The 15,822-nt window shown below is 40.3% G+C and overlaps 1 long non-coding RNA gene across 1 annotated transcript; it reads left to right on the plus strand.

Moving 5' to 3' along the window:
• Window positions 1-10,853: 10,853 nt before the first annotated feature.
• LOC120441459 lies at window positions 10,854-11,713 on the plus strand. The gene is made up of 3 exons (XR_005614118.1): window positions 10,854-11,024; window positions 11,139-11,229; window positions 11,608-11,713. It is a non-coding gene; the product is annotated as an uncharacterized LOC120441459 (long non-coding RNA).
• The last annotated feature ends 4,109 nt before the right edge of the window (window positions 11,714-15,822 follow it).

Consider the following 15,822-nt stretch of genomic DNA (forward strand, 5'->3'; position numbering starts at 1 on the left):
AGCCAAAAATGTGTATCCTTGGGGGGAAACTCCATATCCCACAATTCATAGCACGCCTCCACAGAGTAAACAATGGCGGACACCACTTCGTTTTATATGTCTTTTATTCGTGTTTCTAGGTCACAAAATCAACTTTTAAGATATTTTCAGGCGAGAATGTAGGTGTGTAAACTTCAAATATCTGCTCGTTTTATCAAGACATCCCATATTAGCGACAGTTCTCTTACGTGTTGCTGATAGCCGGCTAGCTAGCTAGCGCCGCTAGCACCGCTACCATATGACGACACTACGCAATGACGACACCCCTCCTCCGCTTTGAAATTGACCGTAGACATGATTTTCTGAGACAACGTGGCTATCGTTTCACCGGTAACGCGTCTTACCCCCCTCCTCCGCTTTGGACTTGAACTTACAGTGATTTTCTGAAGTGTTTACTAAGACACACTGTAAGCTTTTACAAGGTAAGTGTATCTCTCTGTCTCTGGTTTGAAATTTAGCTTTGAAAATGATTTTTTTATGTGTTTCTTTATTGATTTCTTTGTTTCGGCACGTTCGACACGATGCTAAAGCCAGTTAGTGGATATTCAGCTAAGGCAAGCGTTTCTGTCCCTCCTCCGGTTTTGAAATTGACCTTTAAAAGTGCTTTTCTGTGTCTTGACGCTGATATCTACAAAATGACTGTGATTTTATTCCAGTGGTATCGTTTGTAATTGAAACTTTTAAGATGCGACTCTCAAAAAATGGCTTCATTGTAGTCGGGTTTCACACCTCTCTTTGTCTCGTGGTTTTGTTGCTGGCTAGTTAGTGGATATTAAGCGTCTCCCAGTTTGAAATTGACTTTGAAAGTGATTTACTTTTAGAGGTATTTTCTGTGTCTTGACGCTGATGTCTACAAAATGACTGTGATTTTATTCCAGTGGTATCGTTTGTAATTAAAACTTTTAAGATGCGACTCTCACCGCGTACGAAACAATCCGGTTGTTCAGTCTGACGTCACTGGACGTGTCTGGGCCTAAACTCCGCTGCAGGTCCATATATCAAACGATCACTGTGGCATTACTGAGAGTTGAAAAACTGTCTAAAGTCTTTCATCTTTAATAAAATGATCAGTGTTCTGCTCTACCAGGTGTAACAATTGAGTTTAACATCCAGGCATCCATGAAAATGGATATTATGACATTTAACGGCGTTAGAAGTTAGCAGGAAGTTAGCTCGCTAGCTTCTATCTAAATACAATATAGCATGTCCTGACTGCGGGCTTTTGGAAAAAAATTCAAACGTACAGCTCTGCTATAACTTCCAACATAAATGAAGACAGAAAACTAAACAGCAGTGACGTTTGTAGGGTTACTGAAGTTTGGCTAGCTGGTATATAATGATGTGCTACGTGACCGCTAGTGACACAGCTATGTTAGCATAACATAAACAAGCTAACTTTTTTTCCACTCGATAAAAGTTAACGTGAGTGTTCTCGGTGGTCAGGAACAAATGTAATCGCATGGCAGGATGCTGTAAAAGGACTAAACTTCAGCCAGGAGAACAAGTGAGATAATCCATCCACAATACGAGGTTAGTCATTCATATACTGCTGCATGGGCTGTGCTGTAGTTACATCGTGGGTTTTAAAAACTGAGCTTAAATAAATGATTAGCAGTAATAAAAGCCGAGGGAGGTCAACAGTGATCACTGACTGTTTTAGGAGCTTTTTGAGATTAAATAGAAGAAAATACAAAACATTAAACATCTTAACAACACAAAAGCCATATTAAACGCAGACTACTTTAGGCCCGGAAGTAGGATTCATCACGTCATCACTGAACAATCGGATAGCTGCGTTGTAGTCGCGTTTCACACCTTTCTTTGTCTGTCTTTATAAGGCGTTAACTACAGCAGCCTTTAATACCTCAACTCTTGATTCAGCCAAGGTAAGTGCCCCCCCTTATATTTTCTATGTATGTGTTCAGCTGATATTTAGAAAAAAATAGGTGTGTTTAGCGCTGGATGTCATTTTATTTCAGAGCTGTTGTTTGTAATTAAAACTTTTAAGATTAGATGGTACAGTGTTTTTACTCCCTTCCAAACAGTAAAGTTCCTCTTTGTCTCTCAGTAGGAAATTTAAACCAGACAGTACAAGGCTACATTTCAGTGTTACAAGCCAATCAGTTTGCTAATTGTTCTGTGAGATTTGTTTGCAAAGTTTAAGGTGTTAAGTAGGACTGTGAACATCTGGGTCTGCTTGCTGCTGGCATTCTGCCAGAGCCCCAGCAACAAGACCGCCTCCCAGCAACGTGACTGCCTGTCAGCCTTGCAAGGTACCCAATTTTCCAGTTACTCTATAACAAAACTGTTGTGGGCAACAAGACTGTCTCCTAAGTTTGCAAGCCAATCACTTTGCCAAATGTTCTTGTAAGATTTGTTTGAAAAGTTTGAGGTGTTAAGTAGGACTGTGAACATCTGGGTTTGCTTGCTGCTGGCATTCAAACAGCGTCTCAGCAACAACACTGCCTCCCAGCTTTGCAAGGTAATTACTTTCCCAATTACTGTACACCAAAACGAAGTAACTGTCGTGGTCAACAAATCTGCCTCCCAACTTTCAAGGTAATCACTTTCTCAATTACAATATACAAACTGTTATGGAACTTAACAAAGCCTTAAGACCGGGTAGTGACACTATCAATATGTCTATTTAAAGAAAAGAGAGATTTTTTTTTTTTTTGTTCTTATAGTCATCTTGTCTGTCAATGTATCAGAGGGTTAAAATAACAAATTGCTTGAAATGCCAATAATTAATATTCTGTTTTTATGTTGACATTCTACCAGATGCCGAGAAAAAATAAAAGATCCCAGGCACAAAAGAAGCGCTGGAAACCACTTGACCTGGTCGATCCTGCTGTCCCAATGCTCACTGGCCACAACCAAGATGAGGCAGTCAGTAGTTTTCCATCTGACCAGGTAATGAGGATATGGTAGTGATCACAGACAGCTGAACAGTTTTCAAAACACGTTTGAGACAGTTAAGAACACTTACCCATGCAGTTTAGGATTTTTTGTTATAATGTCACACAAGTGGCATAACAGTGCATGGTATACAGAACATTTAAATGAAATGAATGTGTCAGGTGACTTAATGTCTTCTATACCCTTTTTCCTGGGTTAGCAGACGGCACCAGCCGGGTTATCTTTGGAAACACAGGATAGACCCACCTCCTTATGTTCCCCAGGTACCAAGGTAAATATCAAAAAATATTCCTCTATTAAGAAATTACAAGGTATGCCCACCCATAGGGCTGCTCGATTATGGCAAAAATGATAATCACGATTATTTTCACTGAAATCTAGATCTCCATTATTTGACAATATTTATTTAACAATAACAATGTATTGAATAATGGCTTTAAAGATTGTCATAAAATAATTTGTTTTTGGTTTTTTGGGGGGTTTTTTTACCTCTTTTCAACCAACGGCAGTCACTCTCCTCTCCAAATAGCTTCTGCTTAGCTTTCCGAGCTTCCCTCTGTTAGCTCCTCTTAATTGTTGTGACGCGTGTTCGAAACGCAGAGAGGTGCGCTCGATTTGCCACATGGAGCAGCGCGAGAGAAAAGCACGAGGGAGGTGCTAATAATCGACTCATTCTCTCGACTCCTTTTTAATGATCGTTGAAAGCCCAGATCGTAATTTTGATTAAAAGTAGATTCATTGAGCAGCCCTACCACCCATGTGTATAACCAGTCTGTATATATCTGATCTTTGGTGTCTATAACTACAGTTGATATGTAGTCTTTCACTTAAAGCATGTTTGCTAACTCAATTTTGTCTAATTTCTATCCAAAACAAAGGAAAATATGACAAAGGGGTTTGTTTGTTTGTTTGTTTGTTTGTTTGTTTTTGTTTTTTGTTTTTTTTATAGCTCTGAACAGGTAATTCTGATGTGGTAGTGAGCACATACAATATATTTTTTATAACACTTATCCATACAGTTGACCATTTCTATCTTGTAATGTTACCCAACTGGCATAACAGTTCATGCCATGCATTGCATTGTAAAGTGAAATTAAAGTGTCAGGTCACTTAATGTCTTAACATTATATTCTTTTTTGCCTGGGTTAGCAGACAGCACCAGCCAGCTTGTCCTTGGAAACGCAGAATAGACCCACCTCCTTATGTCCTCCAGGCAGCAAGGTAAATTTAAAACGGTATTCCTCCATTAAGGATTTATAGTGGACAGTTACATTACCATTAAATGTTAAAGACATATGGTTACATGTTTGCCTTATGTAAACAGTAAGAATTTTGTTGTCTCGCTTCTGTTAGTTTTGTTTAAAGTTACACTCACTTTCAAATTTCTTAGTAGTTATGCAAACAGCTGGAATTTTTTTTTTTTTATTGCTTAGTACGTTTAGTAACCGCTACTGTTTCATGTTTTCTTTAAAGTATCCAGTGTTACACTCTATTTCAAATCTGTTAGTAGGTTTTCTAATTTTGATTAACTGTATTATCAGAGTTCAGAAACTCGTCCACCAGCAAAACGAGTCTGGGCAACCGATGATTTCCACACGGCATCAAATTCTCCACCTAAAAAGGTAAGCCTAACCCTATGTATAATCACCGGGGTTGATATTTAGTCTTTCACCTTAAGTGTGCTTGCTAACTCGTACTAAATATACTAAAATGTTAGACTAAACATGTACATTTGTCAGTTTCTTTCATCAGACTCCTAAAATGCAGACATCTCAACAGCTGTCTGTCTGTTTAGCTATTTCTATATCTATTCTTCTGAAAAAACTTTTATACCATTTTATACTTAAAGCTTCAGATAAATTGACATCCACAGTGAAAAGCAGTGCAAATAAATACAAACATTTTGTGACACTCATCTTTTCTCAAGATGGATGTCAGTGTGTTCTGTTTCAATCACATTTAACCTGTAACTGAATTTTGTGTCATTTCTTTACAAAACGTAACACAACTATGAAACGTGTTTTTTATGGCACATGTACAGAGCCATCTGGTTTAATCTGAAATCAGTGAATGAATTACATCTAATTTAAGAGCATCTGAGATCCTCTTACGAATAATACGTAAACAGGATTTCCTTTCATTTGTATTTAGGCTGCAATTTAGTTGATGTTTGAAGGCCCGCAGCAACCTAAAATAATGTGTTATACTGAAAGAAATTAACTGCTTTGAAAATATGAGGAGCAGAAGGTACAGGTATGACCTTTGTAAAAGGTTATTAAAAAAACACTGCACCATATACAGCGCTGTGCAGAGTACCAGAGACACAAAATGGCTACCACTGCATTTTTTGCCATTTATAAAAAGTTGTGTGCGCAGAGAATAAAGAAGAAATACAGATGACTAGTAACACAATTCCAGCAGGGTCCACAGTCTGAAGCACAGCCCCAGCTTGTAGTGAATAGTGTGATGCAAGCAGCCACATTAGCTTTCCGTGAAACAATTAAGTTAGGACCCACCCATGTCTGTACAGTGTGCCACAGAACTCTGTTTCCTAATCAAGTAAAACACTGCAAAAGATCAAAGTATGTTAAAAATAGTCACATTGTTGACACCTGCTTGACAGGAAAATTTGTCCATGTTTGTGATAGTGAATGTACAGCTAATTGTACCTTTCCAAAACAAAGAATGCAAGAGTGGATTTGCTACAACTGTGACAGCCACCTACAATGAGGAAAGATCTCTTCCATCGCAGTGGCAAACAATTTAGCACTAGCACCCATTCCAATTGAACTGAGTCAATTAAATGTACTAGAACGACAACTGATTGCTAAAATTCTCCCGTTTGCCAAAATCATTGCATTACCAAAAGGACAGCAAAGAGCCGTACATGGGGCTGTTGTTTGTGTACCGTCAGACGTGGAAACCACAGTAAACCGTCTTCCCAGACCTAGCAATGAAGCCCAGCTCCTGCAAGTACAACTGAAAAGACACATCAGATTCAAAGGATACCAACACTTCTACACTGTGAACATGAAGAATGTGTTAGCAGGCTTATCAAAGCTAAAAGAGATGCATTCAGAATACAAAGATGTATCTATTGATGATGACGCAACTTTTGCTGATCCCACAAATAATCAGATAATCGAGACGGAACATGACACTGCTGATACAGATATTCAAGATGCACTGCCCAGAAACTTCGACAACCAAATTGTACCAGAAAGAAGAACCACTGAGGATACAACAGCTGGAATACTTGAGCCATGTCATGATGTAAATGAACTATTGGAGCCTGAACAGTCAAATGGAGAGCCCTTACAAGATACGGAGAAAGAAAAGGAAGAACTTCACCCTGGTCTTGTTCTAGACACCTGTATGCAACCACCAGATATAGCACAGGACATTTTATCATATGGTGAAGGAATATTTAGCATTGCACCCGCCCAAGGAAATAGACCTGTTGGCTTTTCTCTATTCCTAAACTTGAAGCCATGGCCTTTCCTGTGCAGTTCCCAACTGGACAGAACACATTAGATGAAGCCAGACAAGTCAAACTGTCCCCAAGCATGTATTTTAATACACGGCTGTTCTCTGCAGATACACGGTTTGCAACTGACCAAAGCTACCTATTCTTTGCACAGTTTGTAACAGAAACACACATGGCTACAAACAGCATGTCCATCCAATTGCGCAAAGGTAAGGCAATCACCAAGGATGGATGTAGAATTTGTAACAGAATGCTTCAAAATAAAGACGAAGTGGAGAGACTGATAAATAACAAAGATGCAACACGCTTCATGAAACCTCTGAGAGGTACTCCAGCCTATTGGGAAAAGGCACTGAAAGATCTGCATGCTATGGTCAGACAGTTAGGAAAGCCAACTTTTTTCCTGACATTTTCAGCTGCTGAAATGAGATGGCCTGAGGTTGTTGAGGTCATAAAAACTCAACAAGGTGAACAAGTGGATTTTTCACAACTTGACTGGAACACAAAGTGTGAAATTCTCCGAAGCAACCCTGTGACTGTGATACGATTGTTTGAAAAAAGAGTCGATGCACTAATGACAACACTGATCCTGTCCCCGGCACAGCCCATCGGTGAAGTAGAAGATTACTTTTATCGAGTGGAGTTTCAGGCCAGAGGTAGCCCTCATATCCATTTACTGGTTTGGGTCAAAGATGCACCTAAATTTGGAAGCGACCTTGAAGACCATGTGTACAAATTTATTGACAAGTACATAACATGTAAGATGCCTGACCAAAATGCCGATCCTGAACTTCACAAAATTGTGTCTGAGGTTCAAGTCCACAGCAGAAATCACTCCAGATCCTGTAAAAAAGGTAATGTGTCATGTAGGTTTGGGTTCCCCAAACTACCTGTAGACCAAACAATGATCACTTTCCCAAGCCCAGATGATGACGATGATCACAATGATAAGCAGCATAGCACAAGTAAGGAGAAAGGCACAAATGAAAACAAAAGCAAAAAAACAGACGAATGGCTCTCGCAAAAAAAACAGAAAGAGGCCAAAGAAAACTCCAGCCATTGAGAGATTTGCTCTGTGACCCAAATTCCTCGTTTGAAGACTTGTCTGAGCTGCTTCACAAATGCAAATTAACTTATGAACAATACTTGGATTGTGTCTTCAATTTAAGCAATGGCCATGTCATCCTCTTAAAGCGTGAACCTAATGACTGCTGGGTGAATGCATACAATGCAGATCTGCTGAGGGCCTGGAATGCCAACATGGACATCCAATATGTCATTGATGACTACAGCTGCCTGATGTACATGATGTCTTATGTCTCTAAACCCGAATTTGAGATGACACAATTTCTTAATGGAGTCATCCAGGAGGTAAAAAAGTCCAATGTCAATGAGAGAGATGAAATGAAACAGATAATGCAGGCATATGCTAAACACAGAGAAGTCAGTGCCCAAGAATCCGTGGCAAGGACATGCAGCCTGCCACTAAAAAAGTGTTCACGCAGTGTGGTGTTCATACAGACTGATGATGATGCCCTGAAAATGAGTCTCCCGATGAGCAGGTTGCAAAGCATGGCACCAGATGATGAAAATGTGTGGATGTCTGGATTGCCAGAAAAATATGCAAACAGACCCAGAACACCTGAGTTTGAAAGAATGTGTTTGGCTGAATTTGCTTCAGAGTACAGGATTCTCTACAGCCGTCAAACAGAGTCAAAAAATGCCATCCCTCTTTTGAATAACATGGGTTATATTCAAAAGAGAACAAGAGGGAAACCTGCAATAATCAGATATCCTCGGTTCTCAGAAAAGAAACATCCAGAGAAGTTTTATAGCAGACTACTAAAACTTTATTTTCCACATCGATCAAATGATGACCTTAAAAACACAAAATACCCCACATCCGAACAGTTCTACAAAAGTGGAGGAAAACATGGTTTTGCAGTGCGGCCAATTGTTACCTTTAACAAAAAGCGTTATGAAAGCCATGGCAAAACAATGGAAAGGGCACTGGAACAGATTGAACAACAAGGCCCACTTATCAATGCATGGAACACCTTTGCATCTGAGGTTGAAGTAGATCGTTTAGAGTGTGTGGCCCAACGACAATCCAGACATGACACTGACGAAAATGAAATGGACATTGTTCCAGACTACCAAGTCAGTGGTAGCAGCAGTGGAGCCATGCCAGCAATCATAGCACCAAAGCTGAGCCCAGACTTTGTCAGAAAAATGTACCAAAGTCTGAATGAAACCCAAGCATCCATATTCTACGCAGGTGCGTGGTGGTGTTTCAAAGTTGTGTGGGGTCACTGTCCTGAGCAGTTCTTTTATTTTGTCTCTGGAGGAGCTGGCTGTGGAAAATCACATGTTATCAAGTGCATATATGAGGAGGCAACAAAGATTTTGCACCAACTCCCCAGATTCCGTGACCAAGCAGACATGTCCTACCCTGCAGTACTGCTGACTGCATTTACTGGCACTGCAGCTTTTAACATATCTGGGAAAACACTGCACTCTCTGCTAAAGCTGCCAAAATCTTTAAAACTGCCGTATCAGGGACTGGGCAATGCACTGGATGAAGTGAGAGCTTCACTTTCAAATGCAGAGATTCTGGTCATTGATGAGATATCTATGGTTTCTAAAGACCTTTTTGCCTACATCCACTGGAGACTTCAGCAGATCAAAGGAAACAAGAAGCCTTTTGGTGGGATGTCTATCCTTGCAGTAGGAGACTTTTACCAGCTGCCACCCCTTGGAAAAGCCAAACCACTCTGTGTGTACGAGGACAATGTCCTTGATCTCTGGAAAGACTATTTCCACATGGTCAACCTGACAGAAATCATGCGACAGAAAGATGATCATTCTTTTGCTGAAGTTCTGAACAGGATAAGAGTGAAGCAAAAACAGATTCTCTTGAAGCCAATGATAAAGCCTTGCTCACACAGGCTATCCATGACATAAAAGACTGTCCATCTAATGTATTACACATTTATGCTACAAACAAAGAGGTCGACAAACACAATTCAGCAACTGTAACTGCTCTTCATTCTGATATCATAAATATTCAGGCCGAAGATTACAGAAAAGACCCACGAACGGGTGAGATGGTCCTCCTGGCAGATATGATGAAAGGCAACAAAAGAGATTTACCTGATAACATACAAGCTGCACCTGGAGTGCGTGTTATGATTATTAGAAATTTGGATGTTGAAGATGGGCTTGTTAATGGGACATTTGGAACAATCACGAACATTGTGACAACCACACAGGATGGACCAAAAACTGTGAATCTCATTGGACTTACGCTGGACAATCAAAATTCTGGGCAAAAATTTCGCAGAAAATACAAGGATCCTCAGACAACCTGGTATATATTGAGAAATGTGAAGAATCTACAAGTAAAAAAGGAGTTCTTCGCTGGCAATTTCCAATGAAGTTGGCCTTTGCATGTACAGCTCACAAAGTACAAGGCATGACAATGGAGTCAGCAGTAGTATGTTTGAAGCGTGTTTTTGAACCTGGAATGGCCTATGTTGCACTCAGCCGCACAACCTCGCTTAAAGGACTGTACATCACAGACTTTGATGAAAGGAAAATCTATGCTGATCCTGCCATCACAGATGCACTCAAAAATATGAGACATGCATCATTTGAGAATGCAAGACCACTGTTGCAATTCTTAAAATCAGTTGTTCCCACAGTCCCCACGTTGACAATTATCCATCACAATGCACAAGGTCTCCCAACTCACATGGAGGACATGAGATGCCACCATGAACTCAGCCTTGCTGATGTTTTATGCATAACAGAAACTCACTTGTCTGGATCATCAGTTTCTCCCCGCTTCCAGCTGGAACAGTACAACATGGCCACACGCAACAGACACGTCTCTTACACAAACCATACAGACATGGCAAAGGTAAATGGCGGTGGAGTTGCAATGTACTACTGTACTACAGTTCTTACAGCAGAGTCTCGAAAATACCTGCAAAATGTGACTGACCTTGAATTTGTTGTTATCAAGGTTGAATCGCCAGTCACAGCTTTGATAGCAACTGTATACAGGCCACCAAATTACAGCCACGTGAGGTTTTTACCACAAATGCAATGTCTTTTGGACTCATTGGAAATGATGAATTGCCAACCAATTATTGTTTGTGGTGACTTCAATGAGGACCTTATGAGAAGAGGAAAAAAACCCATCCAAGAACTGTTTCAGTCAAGAGGATATGCACAACTTATTACTGCTGCAACTACCGAAAAACACACATTGATTGATCACCTTTACATATCACAGCCATACGCCTGCCTCCAATCAGGTGTTCTGAATACATATCACAGTTATCACAACCCCATTTATTGTGTAATTCACTAACACAAAATGACTGCAAGGTTGTGAGGATATGGACTTGCCAAGTGATCTTAGTGTCTTTGCAACTGAGCACACTCTACCAGCAACACTGACAGCTCACCAGTGGGAGCTGATAGATAAGACTGCTCTCATCCATTGAAGAGCTGACCAGAAACGTGAACAGAAAGACTGCAACTGCACCTGATGGGATCCCTGCCATAACAGGTAATTGTATTTTTGTTTCTTACTTTATATTGTAACATTTGATATTGATATTGTTTGAAACAAACTATAATCTCATCCATTCATTAAGTCATCCATCCATTCATAACTCCTCAGATGTGTTCTGTCCAGTGAAGGCAGTGGAGAAGCCCTACACTGATCTTGAAACTGTGCCACGCTACTAGAAACCGGCTACAAGGATGGGCAGGTATAGTGAAATTAAAATACACCTTTTGTTCAACAGGTTTATATACAGTCAAGTGATCGAAAGACACCAGTATTAAACCCATTTAAGCCAACTACATGCTTGGATTGGAACTGTATACAGGCCACCAAATTATAGCCACGTGTGGTTTTTACCTCGCATGGCAACTTACCTCATCAGAAGACACCAGTATTAAGCCAATTTCTTTTTTTACTTCATTTTTAATTTAGTTTTGGGTCATTTAGTTCTAAAGTTAGATTTTTTTTTTCCAATTATTTTTTAGAACTTCATTACTTGCCAGTTTGCTAACTGAAGAGCTGCGCTTTGTGATGTCTCTTGTTTTATTGTTTTAAATTGTGTTTTCCTTTCATCTGTTTCTAGCTGTTTTCGCAAAGTCAGCCAACCACTTGCTTCCAAATGACCCTTATCCAGAAGTATCCGTGAGTGCCTCATCAACAGAAACTAAAGTGGAGACCTACCTCTCAAAGAAAACGCACACATAAAGAAAAGCCGACCCACTTCAGTACTGGGAAGAACATCCTAATCTGTTTCCCTCTATGGCTGCTGTTGCGATCCCAGTGTGCCCCTGTAGCTCTGTGGACAGTTTTGGATTTGTTTACATCTCACCCCAACCGGTCGCTGACAGATGGCCGCCCTCCCTGAGCCTGGTTCTGCCGGAGGTTTCTTCCTGTCAAAGGGAGTTTTCTTTCCACTGTCGCCAAAGTGCTTGCTCATAGGGGTCATATGATTGTTGGGTTTATCTATATACATTAATGCTTGTATGCTTTTCATTTATACTTTTGCCTTACTCTTCAGTTCATAATATAAAGTTACTTGAATGCTTTCCTTTTCCTTTTTTATTTTATATTCCTTTGCTATTTACCACAATCTAAATATCATGTTTAAATGTCATACATTATTGTAAATGGTATTTGTACAAAATATTGTTTGAATAACATGATACATTTAGTAGTCCCACAAAGGGAAATTTCATAATTTGCATGTGGAATTTCCCCTTTCACATTAAAATACCTTTGAAATACAAATTGAATACCGCTTAATGGACATTTTTTTTCTACCACTTTAAACGACTCAAAACTGTAAAATCTAAATTGTAACTTCTCTTGAACACCTGACACTAAAGCATAATTTATTTCTTTTATATCTATTAACTTCTTTTGTAATCATGTAACTGGAGCATCTTTCTCTCATCTCTGTATGCTGCCTATAACAGAGATCACAATACAGCTTACTTTGCTTTAAATTGAAAATCAGCTGTATTCCATTTCCCCCCTCCTTGTGGTATAAATAGCAAACTATGCTCATGTTGCATATTGCTCCCTCTAGTGTTATAAATGGCAACCGGCACTAATTGAACCACATTAAAGGCAAACTACACTCATTGGCAGTAGCATAGGCACACTTAAAATTTCTTCTGAAATTTTCCCTTTCTACTTATTATTATTATTATTATTATTATTCAGTTTCCGCCTGAAATTTTGCAGCGAAACTCGCCCCGCAGTTTTGAGACAAGCTTCATATATGTTACCTCATTTTGTGCGGCTGGATCTGCTTGATCAGCTGTTGTTAGAATTCATTTGCTTTTAATTTCTAGTATCAGCTGATGTTTGCTGGAGCCACAGCTGTAAAAACGGCTGGTCCAAACCAGGAGATGTCCTTACTGAATCATCAGAGCTGAACAGGTGATGGAGAAACAGGTTTACCCTTTAGGTGACATGAATGAGTTGAAGGGAAGTTATGAACTGTTTCTGAGAGACAAATAAACACCAAGCTCCTTTTTTGTGTAGCTGACAGCTGGTAACTGTGCAGGGGCGGATCTAGCAAAGCTTTTGCCGGGGGGCCAGGTAGGGCATTAACAGGGAAAGGTGGACACAAAGATATACTTTTCTTTCTTACTCTCATATAAAATATTTAGCTTTTATTAAATAGTTATCTGAATCTTACAATGAAAGTTTGTATAATAATACACAAGATTGGCTGTAGACCATTGTTCATCATTCAGAACACTGTGTAAAAATAACAAAAAACAAAAAGTGAATGCAAAAGTGCATAAATATTTATTTTACATGTTTGATGTGTGTGGCGGGGCGTGGTCTGCAGTGCCACTGCAGGGGAAGTGGACCCACCTGAGCGGCATCTGCAATCACGACTCTCGAGCGTAGTCTGTGCTCTCTCGGCTGTTTTTGACGTCTGCTCATGACCCTGTGTGCACAGCATCTGCAAATCAGCGCTGTACGAAGTAACTTCATCTTTACACAAAACTGTAAGCTGTCATCTGTGAAGCGTGAGCGGTGTTTGTTTTTACCATAGTTCATGGTGGAGAATGGCTGCTCTTCTGAGTTTTGCCCTAAGCAGCCGTATGAATGGCAAACTACACTGATTAGCAGCGGCATAGGCACACTTAAAATTTCTTCAGAAATTTTCGCTTTCTAGTTAGGGCCCGAGCACCGAGAGTGCGAAGGCCCTATTGTATCTGCTCTGTTTATTAGGGCCCGAGCACCGAGAGTGCGAAGGCCCTATTGTATCTGCTCGGTTTCTTATTATTATTATTATCATTATTATTAGGGCCCGAGCACAAAAGTGCGAAGGCCCTATTGTATCTGCTCTGTTTCTTATTATGTGTGCCTATGCCAAGAGGCACACATATTACTATTCGTCGGATTTATTATTATGTGTGCCTATGACAAGAGGCACACATATTACTATTCCTCGGTTTATTATTATGTGTGCCTATGCCAAGAGGCACACATATTATATTCCTCGGTTTATTATTCTTATTATTATTATTTTCCTTTTTCCGCCTGAAATTTTGCAGCGTATCTCGCCCATGTTTTGAGACAAGCTTCATATATGTTACCTCATTTTGTGCGGCTGGATCTGGAATGGTGTGCTATGACTTTTGGTGTTTATGAATTTTATAGTTTTTTTAATATTAATATTTTAGTGAAAATTTTCCCGCGCTCCTCTGCCAAACACTTTTGACAATAGGGTTACATATGTTACATCATTTTGTGCGGCTGAAGCTGGACTAGTATGGTGTGACTTTTGGTGTTTATGACTTTTATAGTTTTGAAATATTTAGATTTTAGTGCAAATTTAGGCCAATTCATCTTTTGGCGCCAAATAAACAGACTTCATTTGTGGTGTGTTGGCGCCATCTTTTGGTCCCATTGAAACAAATTTCAAACTTCATTTGTGGTGTGTTGGCTCTCTCTAGTGGTATGCCAGGAGTGGTACAGCCTGTCTACCCTTATTTGGATTACCGTAATGATGACAATTTCAACGGTGCGCACAGCGTCGCTGCTTTCAGGAGCCATTGGAATTTTTAAGGTTGCGCAAATCATTCAAAAGTTACGGTAATGCTTGGTGGAAAACTCAATATCCCACAATTCATAGCACGCCTCTACAGAGTGAACAATGGCGGCCACCACTTCGTTTTATATGTCTTTTATTCGTGTTTCTAGGTCACAAAATAAGCTTTTAAGATATTTTCAGGCGAGAATGTAGGTGTGTAAACTTCAAATATCTGCTTGTTTTATCAAGACATCCCATATTTAGCGACAGTGCTCTGACTACGTCGGTCCTGCCTGACAGCTAGCCGGCTACCTAGCTAGCTGCCGCACTTGGCTGCAAATGGATAGCAAGGGGACTCTCTGTCGTTTCACCTCCCCGGTCTCTCGCAAATGCTCGCATAGAATCGGAGTTATAGCTGGATGTGGAAAAAATAACTGAGTTGTTTGGTGGTGGAGCTACAACAGAGGGCAGCTGCCCACCGGTGTGTGACAGAAAGGATATGCCGCCAACGAGACATATGAGGCCGGGCAGGCGATTGCTAACGCGGTGGTCAATCATGGATCAGGGAAAGTGAAGGCAGGGCGTGAGGTGAACTGAATTTCAGGTAAGAAGTTATGAACTGCACTCTATTTGGGTCAGATATAAACCGAGTTTAGGTGTAGTTTATTTAGCAGCAGTTCTCTTATGTGTTGCTGATAGCCGGCTAGCTAGCTAGCGCCGCTAGCATAGTTAGCTCGCGCCGCTAGCAACCCTTCGTGAAAAAAAACCCAGGCTTGGCTTATATTGAGGCGGGTGAAACTCGTGTCAGCACCGGTCGCTCTCTATTTGGGTCAGATATAAACCGAGTTTAGGTGTAGTTTATTTAGCAGCAGTTCTCTTATGTGTTGCTGATAGCCGGCTAGCTAGCTAGCGCCGCTAGCATAGTTAGCTCAGCGCCGCTAGCAACCCTTCGTGAAAAAGCACCCAGGCTTGGCTTATATTGAGGCGGGTGAAACTCGTGTCAGCACCGGTCGCTCTCTATTTGGGTCAGATATAAACCGAGTTTAGGTGTAATTTATTTTCGTTGACCTTTACAATCGTAATGCCACGGGAGTTTATATACAGCTGTGTGCGCACTAAGTTACTGACGTTGGACTTTATTTTATTCATTAGGGTTAGTTCATAGAGTTGCCGTGCCGTTAAAAAACGGAATCGTCCCACATTCAGAGAAAACATTATGATTTATTCTGTCGTTCTGAAGCCTCCCCTGTCATTCTCTCGCGTGTTGAAACGTCAATCATG

Source organism: Oreochromis aureus, linkage group 8 (assembly GCF_013358895.1).
Source record: "Oreochromis aureus strain Israel breed Guangdong linkage group 8, ZZ_aureus, whole genome shotgun sequence".
Lineage (NCBI taxonomy): Eukaryota > Metazoa > Chordata > Actinopteri > Cichliformes > Cichlidae > Oreochromis > Oreochromis aureus.